The 27018-nt window shown below is 46.9% G+C and overlaps 1 long non-coding RNA gene across 2 annotated transcripts in view; it reads right to left on the reverse strand.

The window, feature by feature from the left end:
* Positions 1 to 27018, reverse strand: part of LOC122443894 — a 204097-nt gene that overhangs the window by 12316 nt on the left and 164763 nt on the right. Inside the window, exons 4-5 of one of the 2 annotated variants that reach the window (XR_006270136.1) lie at positions 14483 to 14595; positions 8634 to 8807 (exon numbers count right to left, since the gene is read on the reverse strand). This is a non-coding gene — a long non-coding RNA (uncharacterized LOC122443894). Of the gene's footprint in view, positions 1 to 8633; positions 8808 to 14482; positions 14596 to 27018 lie in introns of those variants that run through there. The other variant, XR_006270139.1, reaches the window with a different exon arrangement.

Below are 27018 nucleotides of genomic sequence, written 5' to 3' on the forward strand. Positions count from 1 at the left end.
CTCCAGGGTCACCGTCTAGCGCTTACAATCAGTAACCTTGATGATAAATTGTTAGAATCTTGAATCAGAAAGTGACTGGAGATGACACAGATTGAATTGTCAAGAAAGCTGCCTCTTGCGTGGGGAGAATTTTAACAGAGAAAGAGGTAGTAATCTTGCTAAACTTTACCGTCTGCTCCTGGGAGTAAAGGGCATACGTCTAGCAATTATGAATCCTTAGGAGAATTCTGAGAAAACTCTGAGGTCCCTTGAGAGAATGTCATATATGCCAGTGACTCCAGGCATTTAACACCAAGGGAATTCCTCCAAGCCTGAGCCCAGAGGTGGGTGCACCTGTGACCTGAATGATGCTTCCAGCCAGCAGGCAAGGCCAGGTGAGTCAGCAGTTCATATAACTTCAGGAACTGCCGTTGATCCAACACTGTCCAATAGCATTTAACAAAGAAGGAGGTATTGAGTGCCCTCCATGGGCTCATAGAGCTGGTCTGGTCATAAGAAACCTTTCACAAGTGTGTTATTGAATGTCTGAAACCTTGAGTAGCTGGAAAGAAAAGAACTTGAACAAGAGTGGAGGTCAGAAGCTTCATCTTTGCTAAAAAGATCTGAGTATGAAGATGATGAAGGGAGGTCACCTGTGCACCTAGGGAGCAGACCTGGAAAAGAAACAGAGTTTTGGACTTTAGTCCCTCCCTTCTAGGACCATGTTTCTCAAAGCATGAATATGGAATGTCTTCCGGTGGCTTATGGATATTTAAATTTTTTTTATTTTAAAATTTTGTTTTGATTTATTTCAATGTGTATTAGAGAAAATATCACTAACCTGCCCAAATATGATCTACATATATTTTGCCTCAGACAGTCAGTTCAGTCACTCAGTCATGTCCTACTCTTTGCAACCCCATGGACCGCAGCACAACAGGCTTCCCTGTCCATCACCAACTCCTGGAGCTTGCTCAAACTCATGTCCATTGAGTCAATGATGCCATCCAACCATCTCATCCTCTGTCGTCCTCTTTTCCTCCCGCCTTCAATCTTTCCCGGCATCAGGGTCCTTTCCAATGAGTCAGTTCTTCGCATCAGGTGGCCAAAGTATTGGGTTTTGGCTTCAGCATCAGTCCTTCCAATGAATACTCAGGATTGATCTTCTTTAGGATGGACTGGTTGGATCTCCTTGCAGTCCAAGGGACTCTCTAGAGCCTTCTCCAACACCACAGTTCAAAAGCATCAATTTTTTGGTGCTCAGCTTTCTTTATAGTCCAACCCTCACATCTATACATGACTTACTAGAAAAATCATAGCTTTGACTAGATGGACCTTTGTTGGCAAAGTAATGTCTCTGCTTTTTAATATGCTGTCTAGGTTGGTCATAACTTTTCTTCCAAGGAGCAAGTGTCTTTTAATTTCATGCAGTTACCATCTGCAGTGATTTTGGAGCCCAAAAAAATAAAGTCTGCCACTGTTTCCACTGTCTCCCTAATTGCCATGAACTGGTAGGACCTGATGCCATGATCTTAGTTTTCTGAATATTTTACTTAGGAAGAGGCTAAAGTCGGTACATAAGGCTAAAAAAGTGAGGTGATTTGAATAATGATACTAAGTATGTAATAATACAAGTGGGATATGAATTTGGTGACCTTTGTGAAAGGGCAGTTAGAATAATGAAGTTGGGCAGCCCTTCTGTAAGAGAAGCTCTGAGCTGCCCCCCACTTCCCACCCTGCCCCTGCACTACCTCCAGGCCACACCGTTCCTCCTCTGCCCGGCTGGCTGAGGAAGCTGTCTTGAGTATCTGAGATCCTCCAGGCTCGGGCGAGGCTTCATTCACCTCGATCTCTCAATGTCCATTGCATGGCTGGCAGATAGGAAGCACTGACAGACTGAATGATAGTTTTATGCCCTGCCTTGTTCTAAAATACAATCTAAGCAGTCAACACAGAGTGGACTTGTGCAGAATCAAAGCATGACACAAATCCTAGCCTTTCTTTCACAATATACTTATGCTGTCCAACTGGTCAACCACACACCACTCGTTAGGTTAAAACCAAGCCTTTCTGTCTATTGTCATCCATCCCATTGCTACTGCCCAGGTCAGGCCACCAAAATATCTGTTTGCTGCTATCTCCTATTTGTTGTCCCTGTCTCCAGTCTTACCCGATATATGCCTTTTTTTTTTTTTTTTTTACCCAGCAACGAATGGATTCTTTCCAAAATGCAGCACCAGACCCTGATGGCTTCCTGCTGCTCCTTTCAATGTGTCTCAGAGAAAATATCACTAATCTGCCCAAATATGATCTACAGATATTTTGCTTAGGAAGAGGCTAAAGTAGGTACATAAGGTTAAAAACTGAGGTGATTTGAATAAAGATATTAAGTATGTAACAATATAAGTGGGATAACAATATAATGGGTTAGTGCCTGGAGTTTTTCAGGCAAGAGTACTGGAGTGGGTTGCCATTTCTTTCTCCAGGGGATCTTCCCGACCCGGGGATCAAACCCAGGTCTCCCACATTGCAGGCAGACGCTTTACCCTCTGAGCCACCAGGGAAGGCCAAGGTATTAAGTATGTAGCAATGTAAGTGGGATATGAATTTGGGGATGAATCAATAGTCCTCAGAATGGAAGACAAACCTTATCATGACCTTGCCTCTGCCTACTTTTCCAATATCATCTCTTACTAATTGCATTCCTTACCCCTCACCAGCCACATTTTATTTTTCTCTGAAAGCATCTTGTGTCTATACCTTTGCACATACCAATCCCTCTGCTCGAAATGCCCTTCCTTTCTTCTTCTTCCTCTTTCCTCCTTAATCCTCAGGATCCACTGAAGCTTCATCTCTTTTCAGAAGGCAGCCCAGGACATCCCTGGTGGTCCAGTGGTTGACAGTCTGCCTGCCAATGAGGGGACATGGGTTTGATCCCTGGTCCAGGAAGATTCCACACGCCACGGGGCAACTAAGCCAGTGCCCTTCAACTACTGAGCCAATACCCTAGAGCCTGCAAGCTGCAACTACTGAAGCCTGTTCTCTGCAGACCATGCTCTGCAACAAGAAGAAGCCCCGTCAATGAGAAGCCCATGCACAGCAACTAGCAAGTAGCCCTGAATTGCTGCAACTAGAGAAAGCTGGTGCACAGAAGCAAACACCCAGCGCAGTCAAAAATAAAATAAACAAATAAAAATTTTAAAAAAGAGAAGACAGCCCAGACTTCTCTGTCTAAATTTTGTGTTTCCACAGCAACTGCATTTACTTATCATAGTACTTACAATAATGAGCCCCAGTTTTTGTTTAGTTGTCTATCTGCCTCATAAATCTGTAAGGTCTTTGAAGGCAGGGTCATGGCTTATTCACCTTTGTATCTCCAGAATCCAACCCAATGATGGACTGAGAATAGGCCCTCAGCAAATATTTGACAACTGAGTAGCTGATGGCCACAAGCCTGGGGAAGTTCATGACTAATGAGCTTGGAACCATGGAGCCTCTTAAACTCATTAATGCTATTCCCCAAATATTTCTATCTTTCCACTTGCTCAGCAGACAGCAGCATTGCACTCCTCGGCCTGCCCTGTGCCGCAGCCCGCCCTCCTCACATAGTAGGGACCATGTGATTTTTCTGGTTAATGAGTTACAAGCAGGATTACCAAGCATCACTTTTAGGCTGAAGCGTTTAATGCCAGAACTCTCCCTCCCTCTACTTTGAAAACCTGCAATGATCCAGATGGTGGCTCCTCCATCAGTCAGAACCCTAGAGTACCGACAACGTTGAGTAGAGCCTCCTGCCGACCTGTGATTAGCATGCAGAGTAAGTGAGAAGAACCCTTTGTTACAGTAAGTTTCTGACCTTTTTTTTAAAAACCAGTATAACCCATCACAACTAACACACCCATGTAGCCCCTAGGGCTCGAAGGACTTTAAGCTATATTCTATCCTTTTGTCCTCATTCTGGGCCAGTTCACTGCCCATGTTGACCACAGTCTAACCAGCCCTATCTTGCCCAGAAACTAGGAGGAAGGAAGAAAGGAAGAGAGGGAGGGAGGAAGCAAAGCCATCATTACCATTAACCAGGAGTCCAGCCGAACAGCCACTTTGGAGACATGGCTTCAAGAAGTGTGAAGTCCGTGGTGAGTTCACTGCCGTGAAGACAGACCCATCCACCGTCAGCTATGGTTGGACACCAGCTGACCTGATTTTTTACTTCCTGTTCTAGCCTCTGAGTCCTTGGGTCCTGGTGTGGGTCCTGTGCTTCCCTGGCAGCGTGGGGTATGTGTACCATACAAAACCATACATGTTCCAGGCCTTCTCTCATACCCATTACTCTTTATTAAGTCTAATTAGAATGCCAATGAATAATATTATTCTAATACACCATGTAATGATTAAGAATAATGGTGATTTCCACTTTTCTTTCCCCTTTCCTCCCCCACCTTCCTTTCCTCTCCTCCCACAGAAAAGCAATGTTTGATTCTTTCTGATTTTTTTGCTTGACTTTATTTTTCCACTGGGGCCTGGAAGAGTGCTGGCTGGGTAACGATTACAGTGGTCATCTCATTCTGGCACTTCTGTCACTGGATTCTCACTGCCCGTTACAGAACATGGCATCAGATGTTGCCAATAGAGATGAAGACAGCACAGAGAGGAGAGCAATCTTGATGGAGTGGACACATTGGGAGGGTGCTCTTGTGGATATTTGCTCACTTTGTCATGGCAACTATGCAGGGTAAATGATATTACAATATCATGGCAAGACTGTCCAAGCTGGGCAATATTGGACATGCAAGATGGGTATGCTGCTGCTGCTGCTGCTAAGTCACTTCAGTCGTGTCCGACTCTGTGCAACCCCATAGGAGGCAGCCCACCAGGCTCCCCCATCCCTGGGAGTCTCCAGGCAAGAACACTGGAGTGGGTTGCCATTTCCTTCTCCAACGCAGGAAAGTGACAAGTGAAAGTGAAGTCGCTCAGTTGTGTCCGACTCTTAGCGACCCCAGGGACTGCAGCCCACCAGGTTCCTCCGTCCATGGGATTTTCCAGGCAAGAGTACTGGAGTGGGATGCCATTGCCTTCTCCAAGATGGGTATGGGAGGTAAAAATAAAGGACAGAAAAAGGAGAATAGAGCTGAATTGCTCTCCCTATCCCCTCTCCCCACCAACAGCCTCACACATACACATACTCACAGGACATTACCAAGTGTAGAAAGCTCTTCCATCCAAGACCTGATCACCTGTTTGCACAGGCTTGCCAAGATTTGCCAGGTGGAAGTGGCGAACTTGATATGTGGGAATTAAAGCTCCACTTCCTCAAATAGATAGCCTCCTGTCTTCACAATGTCCATCCTGAATCCAGCCTTGAAATGGAAGGATCCTGAAAGTCCGCTGTTAATCTAAGATGCACCTCCTCAGTGGGGGGTTACGAGCATGGACTCTAGAATCAGGAGGATCTGGGCAAATCTCTTAGCTTCTTTGAGCCTCGGTTTTCCCATATATGAGAATGGGAATTATCATGCTTACCTCATCAAACTGATGATTCATATAGAGTGACTAGAACATAGTAGGCACTTAATAAAATATTAACTATAGATAAACTGAGTCTTCATTCATATGTGTTACTTTAGATCTTAGAAAATAGTTTCACTGGGTATAGATATTAGGTTGACATTTTGAAGATAGTATCAACACTGTCTTCTAGTTTTCAATATTGCTATTGATAAGTGACCCATTGCCTAACTGTTATTCCTTTGTAAGTAATCTGTCTTTTCTCTCTGGCTACTTTTAAAATCCCTTTTTCTTTAATGTTATGCTATTTCACTGTGATGTATTTGGAATGAATGTCTTTTAATTTATTGTGCTCAGAATCTGTTGAACATCCAGGATGTGAGATTGATGTCTCTCAACAACTCTGAGAAATCCTCAGGTTGTGTCTCTTTCAAGCACTGGCTCTTCTCCATTCTCCTTCTCTTCTTCTGGGACCACAGACAGGGGTATCCTAGATCGCACACCACCGTCCATGCCTTTAACATCTTTCATATTTTACATATCTTTGCCTCTTTGAACTAAATTCTGGAAAATGTTTGAATCTCTATCTTTCACATTTATTAGTATTTCTTCTTTCCAGCTGTGTCTAATCTTCTGTTTGACCTTTCCCTTGAGACTCAAAGTTTAATTATTATATGTACAAATCACAATCTACTGATATCATCATTTTATCAGTTCAAAGGAATTGTAGAAACTTTACTCCTCCTCTATCGTTATATAATTGCTCTAAATATTTGCTTATGGCTCAGACTGACACGACTTAGTAGCAGCAGCAGCTGGTAAAGAGTCCACCTGCAATGTGGGAGACCTGGGTTTGATCCCTGGCTTGGGAAGATCCCCTGGAGAAGGGAAAGGCTACCCACTCCAATATTCTGGCCTAGAGAATTCCATGGACTGTATAGTCCATGGGGTCACAAAGAGTAGGACATGACTGAGCGACTTTCACCTTCACACACATTTAAAGCCATATCAGACTGTGTTTTTTTGCTTCAACTGTCAAATGTAATTTAGGAAAATCTGTTGTACCAATATTTACCCAAATCTCTGCTTACTGTATTCTCTCTCTCGTCCTCATGTTTCAGAGTTCCTTCTTTTACTCTTTATGTTTAAAGAAATTCCCTTAGCCATTCTTTTAAGGCTATCTCTAATGGCAACGACTTACCCCAATTTTCCTTCGTCTTGGAATGTCTTGACTTCCTCCTTTTCTCGTGAAGGATTTTTTTTTTCCCCTGAATGTGGGATTCTTGACTGATGGTGCTTTTGTGTGAGCACTTGAAAGTTGTTGGGCCACCTCCTTCTTGACCCATGCTTTCTAATGAAAAACCTGCTGCTATTTAAATTATTTTTTCCCTGTGTAAGTTACGTGTCATTTCTCTTGCTGCTTTCCAGATATTTTTCTTTGTTTTTAGTTTTCAAAAGTTTGACTATTTTGTGTGTTGGTGTGACTTTCTTTAGGTTCGTCCTGTTTGTGATCTGCTTAACTTCTGAACCTCTCGATTTATGTCTCTTGTCAAATTTGGTGAGTTTTCATCATGATTTCTTTTCAACCACACCCTTCTTCTCTCCTTCCAGAATTCTGATGACACAAATGTTAGCTGTTTTGTTAGGTGCATGGACCTCAGTAGTTGTGGACCACAGGCTTAGTTGCTTAATTGCATGTGGAATCTACCCGGACCAGGGATCCATGTCCCCTTCATTGGCAGGTGGATTTTCAACCACTGGACCACCAGGAAAGTCCTGTTGTTTTATTTTCAAGTTTACTGATTCTTTCATCTGCACACTCTACTCTGTTACTGAACCCATCCACTGGGTTTTGGTTTTGTTTTCTTTTTTTGTTTTTGGTTATTGTACTTTTCAGTTCTAAAATCTCGACTTGTTTTTATTTATATCTTCTATTACTTTTCTGAGACTTCTTTTTTCTTTCATTTTTTCCAAGCATGCTTGTTGCTTATTGAAACATTTTAATGTTAGGTGCTTTAAAAATCTTTGTTAACTAATTCTAACATCTCTGTCATCTTGATGTTGGCATCTATTGCTTGTCTTTTTCTTTTCAGTTTGAGATCTTCCTGAATCTTGGTATGATACCTTTTCATTAAGACCTGGTATTATATTATGAAACTCTGGATCTTATTTAAACTGTCTCTTTCAGCTGCATTTTTTTTCTGACATCACTTCAGCAGGGGATGAGGCGGGTACAGCCTTGTACTGCCAGATGGGGACAGAAGACAGGGTTTCTTATTACTCCTGGGTGAGGGTGGTTCCTCCTGGCTGGGAGGAGTAGGAGTGGCTCATTATTGCTCTCCACATGGACTCCACTGACACCCCAGAGTGAGGGAGGGGCTTCATTACTGACTGATAGGGGAAAAGGTCCCAGCTCCCTACATGGCCTTTCCTGACACTATCCTGAAGCGGGGTTTGGGAGCCTCATCACAGCCTGGCAAGGATGGACATCTAGGTTTGCACTTGGCCTTTGCTGCTGGGAGAGGGGGTGTGGACTCAGTTTTCCTATGGTATTTGGCTAGAATATTAGTTACCAACTAAAAGTTTTTTGTCTTGCCTTTCTGGATCCTTTGGATGGGAAGAGAGGGCTTTTGTAGGAGCTTTTAAAATGCTGTGCTTATTGGTGTCCGCAGGTCGCCAGCTTCTTCAGCTTCCTTTTGGGAGGTTATGAGACAAAACGAAAACACAGAGAATGCACCATAATGTTGTGCTTTGGGCCTCAACATCCTTACCTGGTCTACCGTCTTCTCTTCACCTTTCAGAGCATTTTAATGATTGTTTTACATGGAATGTCCAGGGTTTCTAGTTTTACGCAGTGGAAGTAATAGGGGGAAGTATGCCTATTCCAGCTCCAGAAGCAGAAATCCTATTGTATGACTTTTAAAATTAGAAAAAACAGTGAGTGTATATGGGTGTGTGTGTTTGGGAGCATTAAGATGCAGGCACATCAAGGCTCACCACCGGTCTTGTGGTTAGGGGCCAGGCACTATACTGGTACCACCACTGGGGCAGAACAAAATAAGGGACAACTCCGCCTCATGGAGCTCACCCTGGAGAGGTGAAGCCAGCACGTAGGTAAGTAAGTACAAGACCGATTATACTTGCTGTGATGGAAATAGACCCCAGGAAAGAGTCTGGTCAAATCCTCCTGGTGCCTGGCTTCACAGAGGAGAAGATGCTAGAGCTGAGTCCACTGGAACTCCAGGCCCATCTCTAGGAAAGACCCACTCTTGGCAGGTCAAGGCGGGGGCATCAAATTCCTGGGAGTGAGGAGCAGGTGAGCACTGAAAAAATTAAAGAAATATAGAGAATATAAAGAAAGCTGAGCACTGAAGAATTGATGCTTTTGAACTGTGGTGGTGGAGAAGACTCTTGAGAGTCCCTTGGACTGCAAGGAGATCCAACCAGTCCATCCTAAAGGAAATCAGTCCTGAGTATTCATTGGAAGGACTGATGAAACTCCAATACTTTGGCCACCTGATTCGAAGAACTGACTCATTGGAAAAGACCCTGATGCTGGGAAAGATTGAAGGCAGGAGAAAGGGATGGCAGAGGATGAGATGCTTGGATGGCATCACCGACTCAATGGACATGAGTTTGAGTAAGCTCCAGGAGCTGGCGATGGACAGGGAGGCCTGGTGTGCTGCAGTCCATGGGGTCTCAGAGAGTCGGACATGACTGAGCAACTCAAATGAACTGAACTGAACTGAACTGAGGAGCAGGTGAGAGCATCTGCAGCAAAATAGTTTATAGCAGCACATTAAATTTTAATGTGCATGTGAATCACCAGGGTATCTTGTTAAAATGCAGATTCTGGTTCAGTAGATCTGGGACAGGATCTAAGATTCTACATTTCTAACAAGCTCCCTAGTGATGCCCATGGTGCTACCAGTCCACGAACCACACTTTTAGTAACAAGAGTACAGTATAGACTTTGGAGTCAAAGTGTTCAAATTCTGGCCCTGGCACCAACGAAAGAGGCAAGGCAGTTAAACTCCCCTCAGTTCAGTTCAGTTCTGTTGCTCAGCCATGTCCGACTCTTTGCGACCCCATGGACTGCAGCACACCAGGCGTCTCTGTCCATCACCAACTCCCGGAGCTTGCTCAAACTCATGTCCATTGAGTCAGTGATGCCATCCAACCAGCTCGTCCTCTGTCATCCCCTTCTCCACCTGCCTTCAATCTTTCCCAGCATCAGGGTCTTTACCAATGAGTCAGTTCTGCATTTATAAAATGAAGATAGCAGTAGTTCCTGCCCTATAGGGCTACATTGAGGACTGAAGAGGGGATGTATGAACAGTGTCCGGTATGTAGTCAGCACGCAGTGAAGTAGCGAGTACCAGGCTCATTTCTCTGCGGTTCTCCAGCTGCCCTGCCCACCCCCCGGCCCTGATCACTGGTTGCACAAGGCTACTGGGGCTGTATGGGCCTGGTGATGGCACGTGTAGGGTTAAGGCTTGGGCTCTTGCCCAGAGACAAATGTTTTGTGTTGAGGAGTTGCTGCTGGGAAGGAAAAGGAGGGGGGAAAGAAGGCCCCTTTTTTATTATTCTGAGGTGCATTTTAATTTGCACAAGCGACGTTGTGTCTGTGATGGATGGCACAGAGGGAAAAATTACAGCCCAGGAAACCCAGCAAAGGGGGAAAAAAATAAAAGAGATCTAGCAAGGATTAAAAACAGCGCATTGTGATACTGCATGCTGATCAGGGGCTGGGGGCTGGGGAGGCCCGGGAGGGGGTGCCTGGGGTGGACGGTGCCAGGCAGAGCCAGCCTTGGACGGGAAGTTTGGTTTTCTTGCCTCTGGCTTCCTCTTTTTGCATTTGATTCTCCGCTCCCCGGCGTCACCACCATCTCCGGGTCACCCAGCTGGGAACTTTTAGGGCAGCCTCTTTGATCTTTTCTCCCATTAACAAAACACAGACACTTCCCTGGTGGCCCAGTGGTTAAGAATCTGCCTGCCAATGCAGGCCACACAGGTTCGATCCCTGGTCCAGGATGATCCCACATGCCGCAGGGCAACTAAGTCAACGCACCACAACCATTGTGCCCACAAACGATAACTACTAAGCTGGGGTGTCTAGAGCCTGTGCTCTGCAACAAGAGATGCCACCACAGTGAGAAGCCCATGCACCGCAACAAAGAGTAACGTAACCCTTGATGTCTGCAACTAGAGAAAGCCCGCGCACAACAGTGAAGACCCAGCGACGCCAAAAATTAACTAATTAATTTTTAAAAAGTAAGTCCCAAACCACTACTCCTAACATCCTCAAATACAAACAGGAAAACCCGGCAGGAACTTTGGCACGCTTTCTCTTCTGGGGTCGTTGGACATCATAGCAACACACAAGGGCAGAACCAGAGCAGCCAAGAATTAGGGATCTAAATAAGACAGCTCATGTCCTAATTTCTCAGAGTAGATCACTGATGGCCACACGGAAAGGAGTTATAGACATCCTTCTCCTTGGCAACTGTTAGCTCAGAGCATGGTTCTGGAGTGGGATTCAGACCTGGGTTTGCAATTTGACTTTTCTACTTAACAGTTGTGTGACCTTGGGCAAGTTACTTAACCGCTCTGTGTTTCTGTTTCTTTTACACTAGAATAGGGATAAAATAGTACCTGTCTCACTATCTTGCAAAAACTAATGGGAAGATCAAATAAAATAGTGAGATTCTACCTTGGAAAAAAAAAATATTGGCAAGCAAGATTCACAGGGGTGAACAGAGTTAGGAAGGGCAGTGATTCTGGCAACAAAACTGGCTGACCCCAATGCAGACAGGAAGCCTCCACATTCATCTTCAAGACTCTCAGGGAGAAGACCTCGAAATATGTCTGATCCAAGAGTTGATCTACTTCTATCCTCAGTTCAGGGCAGTTTCCTCTTAACAAGTCCTTGGAGGTGGAGGGGGGCGGGTAGCTGGCCATTGTCTTCCAATGTCCCCAGCTGAACTAAGGGAGGCTGCCCACCCTCTTTCCTTTTAGGAGTGACATTCAAGCAAATCTAAAGCTTCTCTATGCAAGACACCCACTCCACAGCCTGCCACCTCTTAGCCACAGCTGGGCAGGAAAACAGCAGTGATGTTTCTCATAGGCAGCTCACTAAATGTTGATGATGCAGGAGTAAGAACACCTTAGATGTTGTCAGGGACCCTCATGGGACACTTCTACAAACAGCAGCTCTCTTCCAGAGCTAGACACCTCTCACTTCCTCACTCACTTATCAATAATCCATAGAATCAATAATTGTTGACTACTTTTTTGTGCCAGTTTTAAGTATCATATATATATACATATATATATTCAATTAATCCTCAAAACAATCTAAGAGGTATATAACGTTATTATCCACTTTTTATAGATAAGGAAACAAAAGGATGAGAGAAATTAAGAATCTTGCCCAAGGTCACAAAACTTAGATACACTAGAGCTGGGGTCCATCCTCAGATAGTCAGACTTCAGAGCCAAGGATTCTGCCCTCTGCTGTAACAGAGGACATATACGACACCTGTACGTCATAGGTGCACAGGACACCTGGAAACCCTCCTGGGCATATATGAGTACCGTAAGTTAGTTTTCTCTGAGCTGTGTCTGTACTGTGAATACGAACATTGGAGAGTTGACTTGAGTTATCTGGGGCTTCCCTGGTGGCTCAGATGGTAAAGAGTCTGCCTGCAATGCGGGAGACCCAGGTTCGATCCCTGGGTGGGGAAGATCCCCTGGAGAAGGAAATGGCAATCCACTCCAGTATTCTTGCCTGGAGAATTCCATGGACAGAGGAGCCTGGGGTCACAAAGAATCGGACACGACTGAGGGACTAACACTGTCACTTTCATGCTTTAGGGTGGGGCACAATTTGCTGGCGTGAGTGCCCAGCAATTACCAAGAAAGATTCTGCTTCCCCGGACATGTGGGAGCATTGCCCTGTGCATATATAAGAGACCGCAGACAGGGCAAAAATACTCAATCAAGTGACAGAAAAATCAACAACTGCTTGCTTTTAGAGACTCTGAGATCTTTATTTTCCTGTCTTCCTAGTAACTGTTTGCCATTATTATTATATGGTGTTCTCTTGAGTCTTCTTCTGCACTTGGCTCCTGGGAGACCCATGTTTTTCTACCACTCTGATTTTTCTCCCCATTCAGCCCCCTGTGGAGTCTGAGTTTCGGGGAAGATTTAGGACCACAGGGAAAAAGTCTTAAAAGACTGTTCCTTTAAAGGAAAATGCTCTGAGATGGAGGCATAAAGCCCAATGAGGAAGCACTTCCCTGCCTGTGCCTTTTGTCACTTGTGAGACAGCAATGGAGGAATCCTTTGCAGCTAGATGAGCCAGGTTAGAGTCTTGGTCTGCTGTGTGACCTCTCTGAGCCTCAGTTTTCTGTTTCATAAAGTGAGATAACTCTTATTCTTTCTGCTTCAAAGATTGTTAAAAGAGCTTAACAAGTTAGTAAAGATTGTTACTAGCTGTGATCCAGTCATCAAATCTAATTAGCCATAGAGGATGACTTCCTGTGGGATATCAATACAAGATAAGGTTCCTCTTCCCAAGACTCTCTCCACCGTGAACAATTGTGAGGAGTCTGAAATTCTACCAGTAGTGATGTACTTGTTTGGATCTACCATCATCCTATGGTAGCATGAATCCTTTGGAAGTGGTGATATCTTCAGTTTTATCAGGTTATCCCTTAGAGAAAGGGTTGTTAATATTTTTGGAAGTAAGACCAGACCTTGTTTGAGAGTCTGATGAAATCTATAGATGCTCTATTCAGAAACATGCACAAATTTGGGAAGGTGGAATCATAAACCAGCTTCCTTGCCTTGTCCACGGTGCAGTCGGTAAGGAGCTTGGCTGCAATGGACATCTGCTCTTTATGCTTGCCCTGCAGGCCCATCCTCTGCTTTTGGTAACAGCTACTTACTTCTCCTTGGGGACCAATTACAACAGAGAGGACCAATTTTCTCAAACACATCAGTGACTTCTCACCGTGAGCACCTGCTGGAGGGCTCTCTCTGCCCACAGAAACATGCTCAGGCCATGTGCCTGGAGCAGGTAAGATGTGTGGGGAGATAACATCCCCAGGAGCAATCCTTAGCTGAACATCAATTGTGCACTGGTGGGTAAATGCCCCACTTCCTCAGCTGTCAGGTGGGACAACTTCAAAGCTGCTTCCACACAATCTTCCGGGGCCCTTGGTGGAGCTGAGCCCCAGTGGCCCTTAATGTAACCTGCTCATTAACGCCCTTCTATTGTTTCTTCACTTCCCCATCTGCCTTTCCACGCCCCTAATGATGGGGGCTTCCCTGGTGGCTTAGGCGGTAAAGAATCCACCTGCAATGCAGAAGATCTGCGTTCAATCCCTGGGTCAGGAAGATTCCCTGGAGAGGGAAATGGCAACCCACTCCAGTGTTCTAGCCTGGAGAGTTCCATGGACAGAGGAGCCTGGGGGGCTACAGTCCATGGGGTTGCAAAGAGTTGGTATGACTGAGCAACTAACACTCACTTTCAACGATGCTTTCTGGGGCCACCTTCCAGATAAAACACTTCCCCCCAAACCCTTATCTCAGGGTCTGTCTTTGGGGGAACCTAACCAAAGACCCCAGTTTCCCACCATCCTTGGTGTACAAACTTGAGGTGGAGCTAATCCTACCCCTTTCCTTGAGGTGGGCACCTGACCCAAGCAGTGGTACTGAGGGTCATCCCTGGGACTTTTGCAGAAAGCACAGCAAAGGAGGCACTGCCTTTTTCACTGGGGTCACTGTCTGCAAAGACCAGGAAGGCCTGGAGTTACCAGGGTCAGCCTTGCCACCAAGTAGAGAACAAGCAAGGCCAAGAAGGCTGAGAGAAGGGAGAAGGGATGAAAGCACCCAGGTCTCAGCTCCACGTGGGACCACACCTACCCGTGGACCTTTCTGTGACATGAGCCAATGAAGCCCTTAGCTGGCTTACAGCGTTGTACCTCCTTACCCCAGGAGGTGATGTTCTTCAAAGGACACGCGGGAGTTTCTTGTGCTGTCTCTCCGGGTCTGCAGCTTCCAAGATGGCTGAGTGCAGGAAACCCACGCCGGCACAGTGGTCCCCTGGAGAGAGAAGCATATTCTCCTTGTTACCCCTAAGCAACGCACCTCTGATCGGGACTGGGGAGGGCTCCCCTCCCTGGATTGTGATCCTGTGGTGCTGGTCCCCAGACCTGCCTCCTCCCCAGTGAGTTCCCAGCCTAGAAAACAGGCTCACGGGAGTCCAGGGCCACTGTCCTTTGCAGGCCTTGTGGTGGGAGCTTTCAGAGGCAGAGCAGACATGATTCAGCCCCGGACACAGGGTCTGGCTAGGTTGGAGCTAACCTGTGTCGTGTCTGCATTGGCTGCCTCCACCACAGCCCTAACCTTCTATTCTAGTAGGATATCAAGACAAAACACTCAGCACTGTGCCTGGCACATAATGAGGCTTTATTTAATTAGTTAAAAAAATTTTTTTTGCCATGCTACAAGACATGTGGAATCTTAGTCCCCGGACCAGGGATTGAACCCAAACACCTGCCTTGGATTGAACCCAAACCCCTGCATTGGAGCAGGGCTTCCCTGATAGCTCAGTTGGTAAAGAATCTGCCTGCAATGCAGGAGATCGCGGTTCAATTCCTGAGTGGGGAAGATCTGCTGCAGAAGTGATAGGCTACCCACCCCAGTATTCTTGGGCTTCCCTTGTGGCTCAGCTGGTAAAGAATCCGCCCGCAATGCGGGAGACCTGGGTTCGATTCCTGGGTTGGGAAGATCCCCTGGAGAAGGGAAGAGCTACCCACTCCAGTATTCTTGCCTGGAGAATCCCATGGACAGAGGAGCCTAGTAGGCTACAGTCCACGGGGGCCCAAAGAGTTGGACGTGACTGAGCGACTTTCACTTTCACTTTCCTGCACTGGAAGTGCAGAGTCTTAGCCTCTAGACCCCTAGGGAATTCCAACGGGGATTTAATAAGGGGCTGCTGTTACTATAGTACTGTTACTATTATTGTTGTCTTCGCTGCCCTCCTTGGGGCAGGTCCTTAGCACTTTTGGATTTTGGCAACAGCTTCTTAAATTTATCTTGTCACCAGTATTCCCTCCTCTTCACATCCAAACTCTGTACTGGGGGACCTTTGTCCGCCCCTGGTTGGATCCTGCTCTTCCTCTCTAGCACGTGTTTCCTCATCCATCTTTCCCTGAATACACTGGACCTTCATTTCTTGCTTGTGCAATTCTGCCTGCCTGGACTATTTCTCATACCTTCCTATCAGAATTCTGCCAGTTCTTCCAGGTAACGTCAGCGATCTTCCCCTCTGTGTTAGTCAGGTTGGTCTCAGTAACAAATAGGCCCTAGATCTCCGTGACACGTGAGTGCATAGGAAAGGGTCCTTCTTCACACACACTGCAAGTTCAGCATGGTCTGCTCCATGGAACCCTCACAGGAGAAGCCAGGTTCCACCATCTAGAAGGCAGCCAGTGGGTGTCACCCATTCCACCCAGGTGGTGAATGGAAGCCACACAAAGTGTTCTCAACCCCTTGCCCGTGACTGATTCAGGGACAAGGCTGGGCTAATTTCAGCCAACAAGATGTGAAGAGAGACTTCTTGGGGCTCAGGGGGAAAGAACTTCTTCAGTCTCACCAGACAGACAGCCCCACAAAGACGGGCTGCTCAAGAGCAAAGCCACACAGCTCCCTAGTGGGCGTTGCATTTGTTTCCTGAGACAAATCTTGTAACAAAAAATAGTTAAAAAAAATAGAAACATGTTCTCTTAGAGGTCGGAGGCCAGAAGTCCAAAATCAAGGCATTGGCAGGATTGGGAGGCTCTAGGGGAGCATCCTTGCCTCTTCCAGGTTTTGGAGGCTCCAGGCATTCCTTGTATAATCCAGTCTCCGCCTCTGTCTTCACATGGCCTCCTCCTCTGTGCCCAGGTCCCCTTCTGTCTGTTATAACTATGTGTGCATGCTAAGTCACCTCAGTCGTGTCCAACCCTTTGCAACACTATTGACTGTGGCCCACCAGGCTACTCTGTCCGTGGGACTCTCCAGACAAGAATAACTGGAGGGGGTTGCCATTTCCTCCTCCAGGGGATTTTATAAGTTGTAGGTTATAAGTATACCTGTTGTTAGATTTAGGACTCAGAAGGCCAATCCAGGATGATCTCATTTCAAGATCCTTAACTTAACTATATCTCAAAGGACCCTTTTCCAAATAAGGTCATATTCATAGGTTCTGGGGCATGGACATATCTTTTGTGGGGACCCCTTTCACCCCACCCCAGCCATTTACCAATTTTGAGGAAAGCCAGCCTGAGAACAACACTAACATGTTGGGAGAAGGCAGAGCCAACAAAAGAGCAAAGAAAGCCAGCGTCTTGATCACTCCGTGCCTGAAGCTAACACTACCTCTTTACTTCCTACATGTGAGATAAGTTCCTTTGTCAGTCAAAGTAGGTTCTCTATTACATGCACCCCTTTCAGCTTTGACCACCTGCATTTGTCCCCATCCCTTGGGGATCTTGAGAGATATTGACCTGGACTCAGATTTCTCTGGCCAGGTAGACCTTGGTTCCTCTGGTCGTGGGCACCTAGTGCATAGCACACACTGTTTCCTGGGGATAATTCTGTCCTTCAGCTGTCTCTCGGGTTTCCCACCCTCCCATATTGGTGTCACTCTGGCTGAATTATACATGAAGCTCTAATTGATCAGTCATTAACCTCACCTTCGTGGAGACCATCAACGTGATCAGGAATCTGCCTCTGCTGAGCTCACCTCTGCCAGTAGCAGCCTGGGCCCACCCCTCGCCCCTGCAGTTCATGGCTTCCGTTCATCACACCTTTGTTCGTAGGCCTTCAGCCGAGCCCCATCCCAGAGACGGTCTCTGTCCATGCCAATTTAAATTAATTTTGCCAGTCAGATTTCATGAGACACTGAATCAAAAGCTTTTCGAAAAATCAAAAAGCACTAAATCTTCAACGGACCCTCTTCCCACTAACATTACAAATTAGTTCGAATAAAAAAGCATTATGGTTTCCCGGCATGACGTCTGCGTAAACCTGCCATCTCAGTTTATGGCTCAGGCCTCTGTTGCCCTCCAGCTGCTTACTGGATTTTCTACTCGTAAAATTTATCGTAAATTTTTAATCATAAAATTTGTTCTATGGCTTGCCTACAAACAGAACTTATGGCTTCCCTGGGGTGAAATTGCTGGAATCGGTTTTCTTCCCGTTTTTCAAGCCCAGTTCCACGTTTTTCCTCTCCAAGCGGTCTCCCGTGGTTCACTCTCTTTCTGAAAGTAGATGTCAAGAGTTCCTGAAGTTCATTAGCTAATTCTGGCCAGACCTTTCAGTTCGTGCGCTCTGATTTATGCATCTCCCTAGCATTTAATTTTTCTAAGTGACCCTTTACCTGTTTTTTTTTATTATGACTTACTAATTGCACCCATTTCCTGACTTTATTTTTCTTATTAAAGACAGGTTTTAATAGGTGGTTCATTTCTCAGCCTCTTAAGGGCCCTGATTAATTTCACTCACCTCCCAGTCACTCAGGAATGGATCCCCTTTCTTGCTAATATTTCTTTGCCCCTGACCTGACAGGTCTGGAGTTTGTACTTGAGTGGCAGGTAGATGCCGAGGTATAGGCACAGGATCTGGTTCAAATTCTGCCTCCACCACATCTAGGTTGCATGACGTTACTTGAACTTCTTTCGTCTAGTTTCTTTAGCAGTAAAAGGAGGACAGTGGAGCCAAAATCCTCATGGTGGGGGACTTTCCTGGTGGTCCAGTGGTTAAGAATCTGCCTTGTAAAGCAGGCGATGCGGGTTCCATCCCCGGTCTGCGAACTGAGATTCCCACATGCCTCGGAGCAACTAAGCCCACACACCACAACTGGAGTCCATGTGCTGCAACAAAAGATCCCACATGCTGCAACTGTGACCCGACGTGTCCAAATTTTGAAAAAAGAAAAAAACTCATGGCAGAATTCAGTGAGACAGGGCAAGCTGTCTAGGTCCTGGCACGTGGTAAGCACTTAGTAAACATTAACTATGCTTTGTAAACACTATGCTTTGGGAGAGAAACTCTCTTTCATTTAAATAGTCTCATCTAATTCATCCTTTTCTGAGCAACTTCTATGATTCTAGCATTCAGTCAGGTTGAAGAGGGGGTGGTTACAGAGCAGAATACCATCACCTGGTTTCCAATTCCAGGTTCTTTTCTTGATAGTACACTACCTACCTCCCAGCTCTCAGAGCCTTAGTTCTCAGCCTCTGGCTGCGGAGAATTCCAGGGCAAAGAAACAAATTTGAACTCTTGTGCCTGTGGGGGCCCACCTGCCTTATCACTCATGGGCACTGAGCTGGCATGCGATCTTGAGTCCACTGACTCTCCAAATCAGGACTTTTCAACCTTGGCTGCTCTCTGGAATCACCTGGAGAACTTAAAAAGATCCTGATGTCCAGGTCATAACTCAGAGCCCTCTGAGAATCTCTGGGGTGGGACCCAGGCATCGGTTATTTCTGAAAGCTTCCCAGGCATTGCCAACCTGCAGCCACAGCTGAAAAGCTACTCTCTCACGCCAGTGCTTCTCAAGCTCTGGAGTAAACCGGAATCACTCAGAGGGCTTACTAGCCATCAAATTGCTAGGTCCATCCCAGGTTTTCAGTAGTTCTGGGATGGGGCCAGAGGATTACATGTCCTAATGAGTTCCCAGGCACTGCCTTGCTGGACCACACGCTGAGAACCACTGCTCTCGATGGCCTGACTCCCATCTTACCCAATCACGCAGATGCTCCTGAGTGCCTGATCTGCTGTGCATCTCCCCTCTGCGTCACCCCTCTCTGGTGAGACCCCTGCCCCCAGAGCTCCATACAGACCCTGTACATACAAGAAGAGAGGACTTCAATAAAATAGGAGACATGAGGAAATTCAGCCTCAGATAAATTGGATTGATTAAGAAATGAAAGGGCAGGGGGCAGAAGAGTTAATTAACTTGAATGTCTGTGTCACTTATTTAATATATCCCTTCAATAGTGAGAGGTGATTTTCATCCCGTGACTGGCAGCTTTGGTCACAGCCGAGGAAGACAGGCCACGTTGGAAAAATCTGCTCTCAATCAGATCTGCCACTTCTGATGGTGGGACTGTGGCCAAGCTACTGACAGACCAGTTGCCCACTCTGAAAACAGAGGGTTATAACGATGCTTGCTTCTACTAGAGCTGTGAGGCTTAGATGAAGAAACATTTGAAAGTGCCTGCTCAGTAAACGGGGTGCATGGCTTTCTAAGTGGCACAGTGGTAAAGAATCCTTGCCTGCCATTGCAGGAGACGCAGGAGATGCAGGTTCAATCCCTGGGTTGGGAAGATCTCCTGGAGTAGGAAATGGCAGGGGATTTCCTACTCTGCCCATTGGAAATTCTTGGAATTTCCCATTTCAAGAAAACTTTGCCTGGAGAATCTCATGGACAGAGGAGCCTGGTGGGTTACAGCCCATGAGGTCTCAAAGAGTTAGACGCGACCGCACACACACACACAATCGATAAATGGCAGCTATCATTATAACTATTATTAATCCCATATGATAATTCTCGGCTTTGCTCCTTTCAGCGCCCCTCGGGTAAATATTATCAGCAATGAATTATGCTTACAGTTTAGTGGAGGGAACCTTTGTCTCATCCAATTAGCGGGGGCACACGTATTGGTTAACGACAGCTGCTGTGTTTACCAGGGTAGCTCAGAACCCAGTTCTGTGATGTTTTGACAGTCATCTTTAGCCCAAGTTTTCTGATATGTTTCTCTCCTATTACTTAACTCAGTCTCATTCATTACCACTAGCTAATTTCGTCTCTCCACTGGCTTCTCAGATCTCCCAAAAGAAGCCCTGCCATTCTCTGCTGTGTCTCACTGGATGGCCACTCAGTCATGCTTGATGGTGGATGGATATGAGATCTAAATGAATATGAATGACCTAAAATCCTGCAGAGCAATGAGTGATTTAAAAGCAGTAAATTATTAAATGCATAGAAAACATGAAGAGTCTGGGTCTCACTGGACTCATCTGTGAGGTGGAATCAATTCTATTTTAACTAACATTGGATGAGAACAGGGAAGTCAACAGTGAAGAGAAAAGAACATTGCGAGTCGTGAGTTCAGATTCCAGATCTACCAGCTCCTTCCCTTCTCTCTCTTTAATGGGCAGCGTCCTCAACCTCTCTAAGCCTTGAGGTCCTGAGGTGTAAAGTGAAATTAATGATGTCTCCACTATGGGCTCCTGTGAGGTTAGAAGGTACGACATATGTGGTTATACCTGGCATAGTGCCTATCCCCTTGGCAGTTCAGTTAACCCTTGACTCTACTCTGGTTTGTAAGGATTTGGATCCAACCACCCTGCAGCTTCCCTAGTGCCAGGCTAGTCGGGGGAGGTGGAGGAAGCAGGCAAGGCACCTGCATCATTTAAGGAGACCCTAACTCCCAGGGTTGTGCAAGTACAGGGGGTCAGCCCAGAGAGTCATCTCCTCCTTAAATGATACTCCTTAGATACTTCGTTTGCAGCATCTTAGTCTCCACCTGGGGCTTCTGCGTGACTTTTAATATCTCCAAACTCTGTACATAATTTAATTTAAATGACCATCATGAAACTGGCTTGGAATCTCCTTTGAGGGTTCTCAAACCTACTGGAATATATAGTTTTCAGATCTAATCAAAACAGACAGCAGGGCTTCCCTAGTGGTCCAGTGGTTAAGAATCCACTTGCCAACACAAGGGACACGGGTTCGATCCCTGGTCTGGGAAGATCCCACATGCCACAGGGCAACTAAGCCCAAGGGCCACAACTTCTGAGTCTGCACTCTACAGCCCTTATGCCACAACAACTGAGCCTGTGTGCTGCGTCTACTTAAGTCTGCACGCCCTGGGGTCCGTGCTCCACCATGAGAAGCCCGCACACCACAGCTTGAGAGTAGCCCATGCTCGCCACAACTAGAGAAAGCCCATGCACAGCAATGAAGACCCAGCACAGCCAAAATAAATACATAAATGAACAGGTTAAAAAACACGATGGTTAAGTGGTGATGCTAGCTCAACACACAAAAGCCCAAGGGCGGCAGGGCTGGATTCCTGTCCCCATGGAGGGTCCATGCTACACCTCCCAGTCCCACTTGAACACAATCCTTTCCTTCCTTGGCTTGTCAGGTTTGGACCTCTCTCATCTCCATGAGGTAGGAAGCTTAGTTAGGGTTCTCCCAGTTAAAGCAATTATGAGATGAGGAAATGAGTGATTTCTATAAGGTCCCCAAGCTGATCAGATTTGATCAGCACAGGCTAGACCAGTATTTCTCAAAGCAGAGTTAGAGACCGCTAGGGGTACTTGTCCATGTCCGGATTTCTGGGCCTGGGCGCTACACCAGACCTCCCGATGCAGTCCCTGGAGATGGGACTGGAATGGGCGGAGATACTCGTGGAGGTCCTAACTTCACTGACTTCTGTGCCCTGGTCCCACGTCGGCCATCACACCACACACCTGGGTGTCCAGGAGAGAATGATGCTTTACCAGCCTGAAATACGTGCGCTGTGGGTGCTGCTTTGTATGAAGTTATAAGTCCACTGATACAGCAGCTAAGCATGCATTTTTATAATACTGGGAAAAATATAACTGCCACCTTAAGTACACAAGTTCATGAATTTTTGCTTAAAGTTAAATTTTGAAATCGATTTAAAGTTGATGCTAAGAAAAGATGGCACATACAGTACTACAATTTGACCCAAATTGTGAAAGTGGTACAACAGTGATTATAGCGTGGAAAACACAGCTTTGGGTGATTCCAAGTCAGGAACAGAAATGAAGCTGGAAGGCAGGGCTGCTTCTAAAGGAATTTTTAATGCCCTGCAGAGACTCACTACCTCTGTGCATCAACCACGGCCAGCAGCCCGTAAATGGCATGATAAATATTTACAGCGACCGTTGTCATCATGCCGGCTGCCAGCGGGAGTGTAAAGTTCTCCTCTCAGGGACAATCCACAGCCCATTCCAACAGGTTGTCAGAACCCTAGACTCAAACTCCATCCAGGGCTGCAGACCAGGAAGCAGGCCAAGGATGGACACGGCGTCCTTCTCACACCTTCAGAAGGCTTTCCCAGGGCCGCTGCTACCCGGGGAGGTTCTTCCCCACAGCTTCCCAAGGGACCAGTGCAGATGGCCAGGTAGGCGGGGGCCTGGGATGTGGGCAGGGGCTTTGTGCAAGGAAGAGATGACAGAGAAAGAAAGAGAGGAGAATGGGGGCGGGGACGGGGGAGACTGGAGGAGAAAGAAAAAAGGAAAAGCCGGGGGTAGTGGGGGGAAGGCATTTGAAAAATTAAAAGGCAAGGCCCCATCAGATGGTGTTGGGCAAGGAAAGCGTGTTACAGGCAGGAGTAATTGGTAATCGGAGCTGATGTGAAGAAGAGATGATTTATGGGAGCATGCAGACAGGGGTGGAATAATTTTTGGAGCATAACGGGGAACTTACTGAACGCCTGAAACTCAGCTACTTATCCACTCGTTCTTGTGATGAATTAGCTCTTGTTTAAAGTAACCGTGGCTCCATTTTTCATTCTGATTACTACACTTGATATCTTTCTCTCCCTCTGTTTCCCTCTGACCACTGCCCCCTTACCAGGTTCTGGGTGCAGAGGCACCGGCTTTGTAGAAACACGTCACTCCTCCTCCTTACCCCCACCCCCGTCCCCTATAGCAATATTAACTCCGAACAGCCAAGTCTAAAAGCACTTGAAATACACAAAGATTAGGAGCAGGCAGAATTAGTGAAGACTTTACATGCAAGGCTGGCCTGCTTGTGCATCCTGAAGAATGGTGATTCCTCCGCTATCTGATATGAAAAGTCTCTCTCCTGGCCCGTCTACTGTCCTTAAAAGTGTGAGGCCAAGAGCACACTATCCACTTGGCTGGAGCACTCCTTTCGGAGATGGAAAGGCTTTTGAGGACCCTGGCAAGCTTCACAAGAGAGAAATCAAGACAAACAATGTCCTACACCAACTACCCCTCCTGGCCAACATTTTAAAAATTCAGCTTAATCAGTTTAAAATTGATTTTCTGCAAAAGGTCTAGGTATACCAGGATCAAGTTTTTATTATTAAAATTTTTTTTCTTGAATAAATATACCACCTTCAAAAACTCAGGCCCCCATGTGGTCCAGTCTCAACACAAATTTCCAATGAAGAAAAAAAATATCAGTCTGACAAAAAAAAGTGATTCGTGCCAGTTAAATATTTATAACAGTTGCTTGTGAAAATAACAAAGGAAAAATATTTATCTGACGCTCGGGAAAAATTCCTAAGACATTCTTGACATCCTTTTCCTTCCAAAATGATCAACAGTAAACCACAAGGTTCTCCAAGCCGCCACGTGTGGCCCCAGGTCAGATTGTTGCCTGAGCCCAAAGGGGCTGTGCAGGCAGTGGCCCAGCTCTTCCCTTCTTATCACTGCCACCCATCCCTCAAACCCCGCTGCCTCTGCTTTTTCTCCTATTGGTAACTAGACACCCTCCTCCTCCTCGCCACCCTCCTCCTCCTCGCCACCCTCCTCCTCCTCGCCACCCTCCTCCTCCTCGCCACGGGGCCTTACTGCCTCCCCCATCTCGGCCTTCACCTGCCTCGGGCGTCATTCTTGCCCTCCATTGGCGGGTCTATCTCAGGTCTGTTGAGATCTTTTCTTTTTCAGCAGACCCTTGGTTCTGCCGACTTCTGCTCCAAAACGACCTCAGCACCGGGGCCCCCACTGTCTTCCCTGAATTTCTAGACCGCTGCACCACTGGTTCATTGGAAGGGCTGATGTTGAAGCTGAAACTCCAATACTTGGGCCACCTGATGTGAAGAGTTGACTCATTGGAAAAGACCCTGATGCTGGGAAAGATTGAGGGCAGGAGGAGAAGGGGACGACAGAGGATGAGATGGTGGGATGGCATCACTGACTCAACAGACATGGGTTTGGGTGGACTCTGGGAGTTGGTGATGGACAGGGAGGCCTGGCGTGCTGCAGCTCATGGGGTCGCAAAGAGTCGGACACGACTGAGAGACTGAACTGAACTGAACTGCACCACTGGGCCTGTGGGAACCTACACTCCCTACCTCCAGTTGCTCTTTGGCTCCTGACTCTGGCTTCCACCTTTAAATGCAGCTTCCCGGAGCTCCCTTGGGGCTCACGTCTACACTGCCAGTTTGTTTGGCAATGTTCGCTCACATTCAGACCCCAGCTCTCCTGGCTGTGGGTCCCCTCTTCACCTCGATGATTCCCCTCGGCATCGGAGGGAAAGGGGAGAGCGGAGGAGGCCGGTGGGGAGCAGATGAGAAAGGCTTTGGATTTAGAATCAGGGCTCTTAGCATCTATTCCCCAATTCTGCCACTGATTCTAGGCAATGGGTTTCCCTCTCTGGGAAATAAATAAAGTTTCCTTGTGTAGAAATAAAGAGATGAATAAACTAGTCATGAAGATCCCTTCCGGTGTCATGTTTGAGAGCATGTGGTTTGCAGTCAGGCTCAGGATCACACCCCATTTCTACCCCTCTGAGCCTCTGTAAAACTGACCTCCCGGTGTTTTATGAGGATTAAACGAGAGACTGACTACAGAGGACTTATCACAGTGCCTGGCACTCGGTGAACCCTCAGTGTCAGCTGCTAATGTGATGAAGACTTACCATCACTCTATCATTAAGCTAACCTTGGAAGGCTTTCCGTTTCTTGTAGGTTTATTCAATCAACCTTTCAGAGCCACGTCTCAGTCTTTATTCTGGTTTATCACACTTGTTCAATAAGACCACTCTCCGCAGTGGACAGTGCGACTCTCCATTCAGCCCGCAGGGATATCAGAATGGCATGGCAGGAAGAGAGAACAGCCCCCAACAGCGGCTGAGAGTCACTCTTGCTTCCCCTAATAAGAAAACATCCATCAAGAAGGAGCTGGTTCAACCTCAGCATAGTCAGACAGGTCTGGCACTCTGGGAGATGCCCAGTTAATCTGTCATCTGGGCTCGGGTGTCCTTCCTGAGCTTGGGGAAGCGTGGTTGGGTGCAGGGCAGGGAGGCACTGGTCTTGGCTGACAGAGAACAGAATCAGGGAACTGGAGAGATAGCAAGCAGGGCTGAAGCCAAAACCGAGAAGCTGTCAGATGGTCCCACCTAAGTTCAAGAGGGCTGGCTAGAGAAAGGGAGTCTGGAGAGGCGCTGGCCGGGTTTGTATGACTGCGATGGTACAACTCATCCCCGGCCTCCTCCAGTACCCCCCTGTCCTGCAAACTCAGCCGCCTCCCAGCCTGAGTGGGAAGCTGGATTCAGAGGGAGCGCTTACCCTGTGGCGACCTTACCCTTCTCTGGCTGGTTGGTGGGTTCCCTGCATGTCTGGCCACCAGGCGGACATTCTAGAAAGATGACAGACATCTGGCTCCTCCAGCAGCAGAGAGGACTTGAGCTCCCAGTCTCTAGCCAACCACAAAGGGCATTTTCCTTTTTTGCTGGAGGTCATCTTACTGGCTGGAGCTTGAAGATGAGCAGGTCCCCTGAGCAGAGCTGGCAGCAGCCTTTGATTGCTAGAAAGCAAGACCGACTGTATACCTCGGGCCCAGTGAGACTCAGCAAGCTCACACTGGCCCACCTGGGACTCGAAATTCACTTCGGTCCTCCATTCATCCATTCCGAAGACAGTTATTGAGTGCCAATCAGGCGCCCAGCCCTTGATAAGAGTTGGAGCTGACTCAGATCCAAGGTTGGAAGACCAGTGAGCCAACCTATCCCTGGAGACAAAAAGCCATTCAGAGCGCTTACTTCTCCCCTCCGGCAACAGTAGGCCAATTCCAACAGCTGGGAGCCACTGGAGAACAGCAACAGGGCTGTTCTGTTCATTGTTGTCGCATCAGCGATGAGCGCAGTGCCTGGAAACTAGAAGGCACTAGGAAAACTTTCTGGAGGAGATGCTTCTTCCAAAAGCGTCTGTGGGTAGATGGCTCCTGAGCGCCCTAGACCAGATGGGCCACATCTGCAGCTATTCCTCTCCAGGGTGGTGTGTCTCTCTCTCTCTCACACACACACACACACACAGACACCACCTGTGAGGCTTTGTACCGATGCCCAGCCAGGCCTGATGTGACTCGTTATAATGACAATGCCAAGAGGTTGGATGGTGATGGTGATGTTCCTACTCCAGCTGAGGAAATTGAGACTCAGGAAGTTTAAATGAATTGCTTATCATCACACCCAACTTCCAATGGAGAAGAAAATGGCAACCCACTCCAGTATTCTTGCCTGGAGAATCCCATGGACAGAGGAGCCTGGTGGGCTACTGTCCATGGGGTCACAAGAGTCAAACGCGACTTAGCAACTAAACCACTACCACCAACTTCCAAAAGCTGTCTTCCTGGAGTGTCGGCATAGAGGACACTATCAAGGAGTTTGGAGTGAGGATGTGGAGGTTAGAAAAGCTTAGGGAAGGGCAAGAGGAGCCGATACTACAAGTTTGGGAACCAGCAGGA

The sequence above is a fragment of the Cervus canadensis genome, chromosome 6, assembly GCF_019320065.1.
Source record: "Cervus canadensis isolate Bull #8, Minnesota chromosome 6, ASM1932006v1, whole genome shotgun sequence".
Classification (NCBI taxonomy): domain Eukaryota; kingdom Metazoa; phylum Chordata; class Mammalia; order Artiodactyla; family Cervidae; genus Cervus; species Cervus canadensis.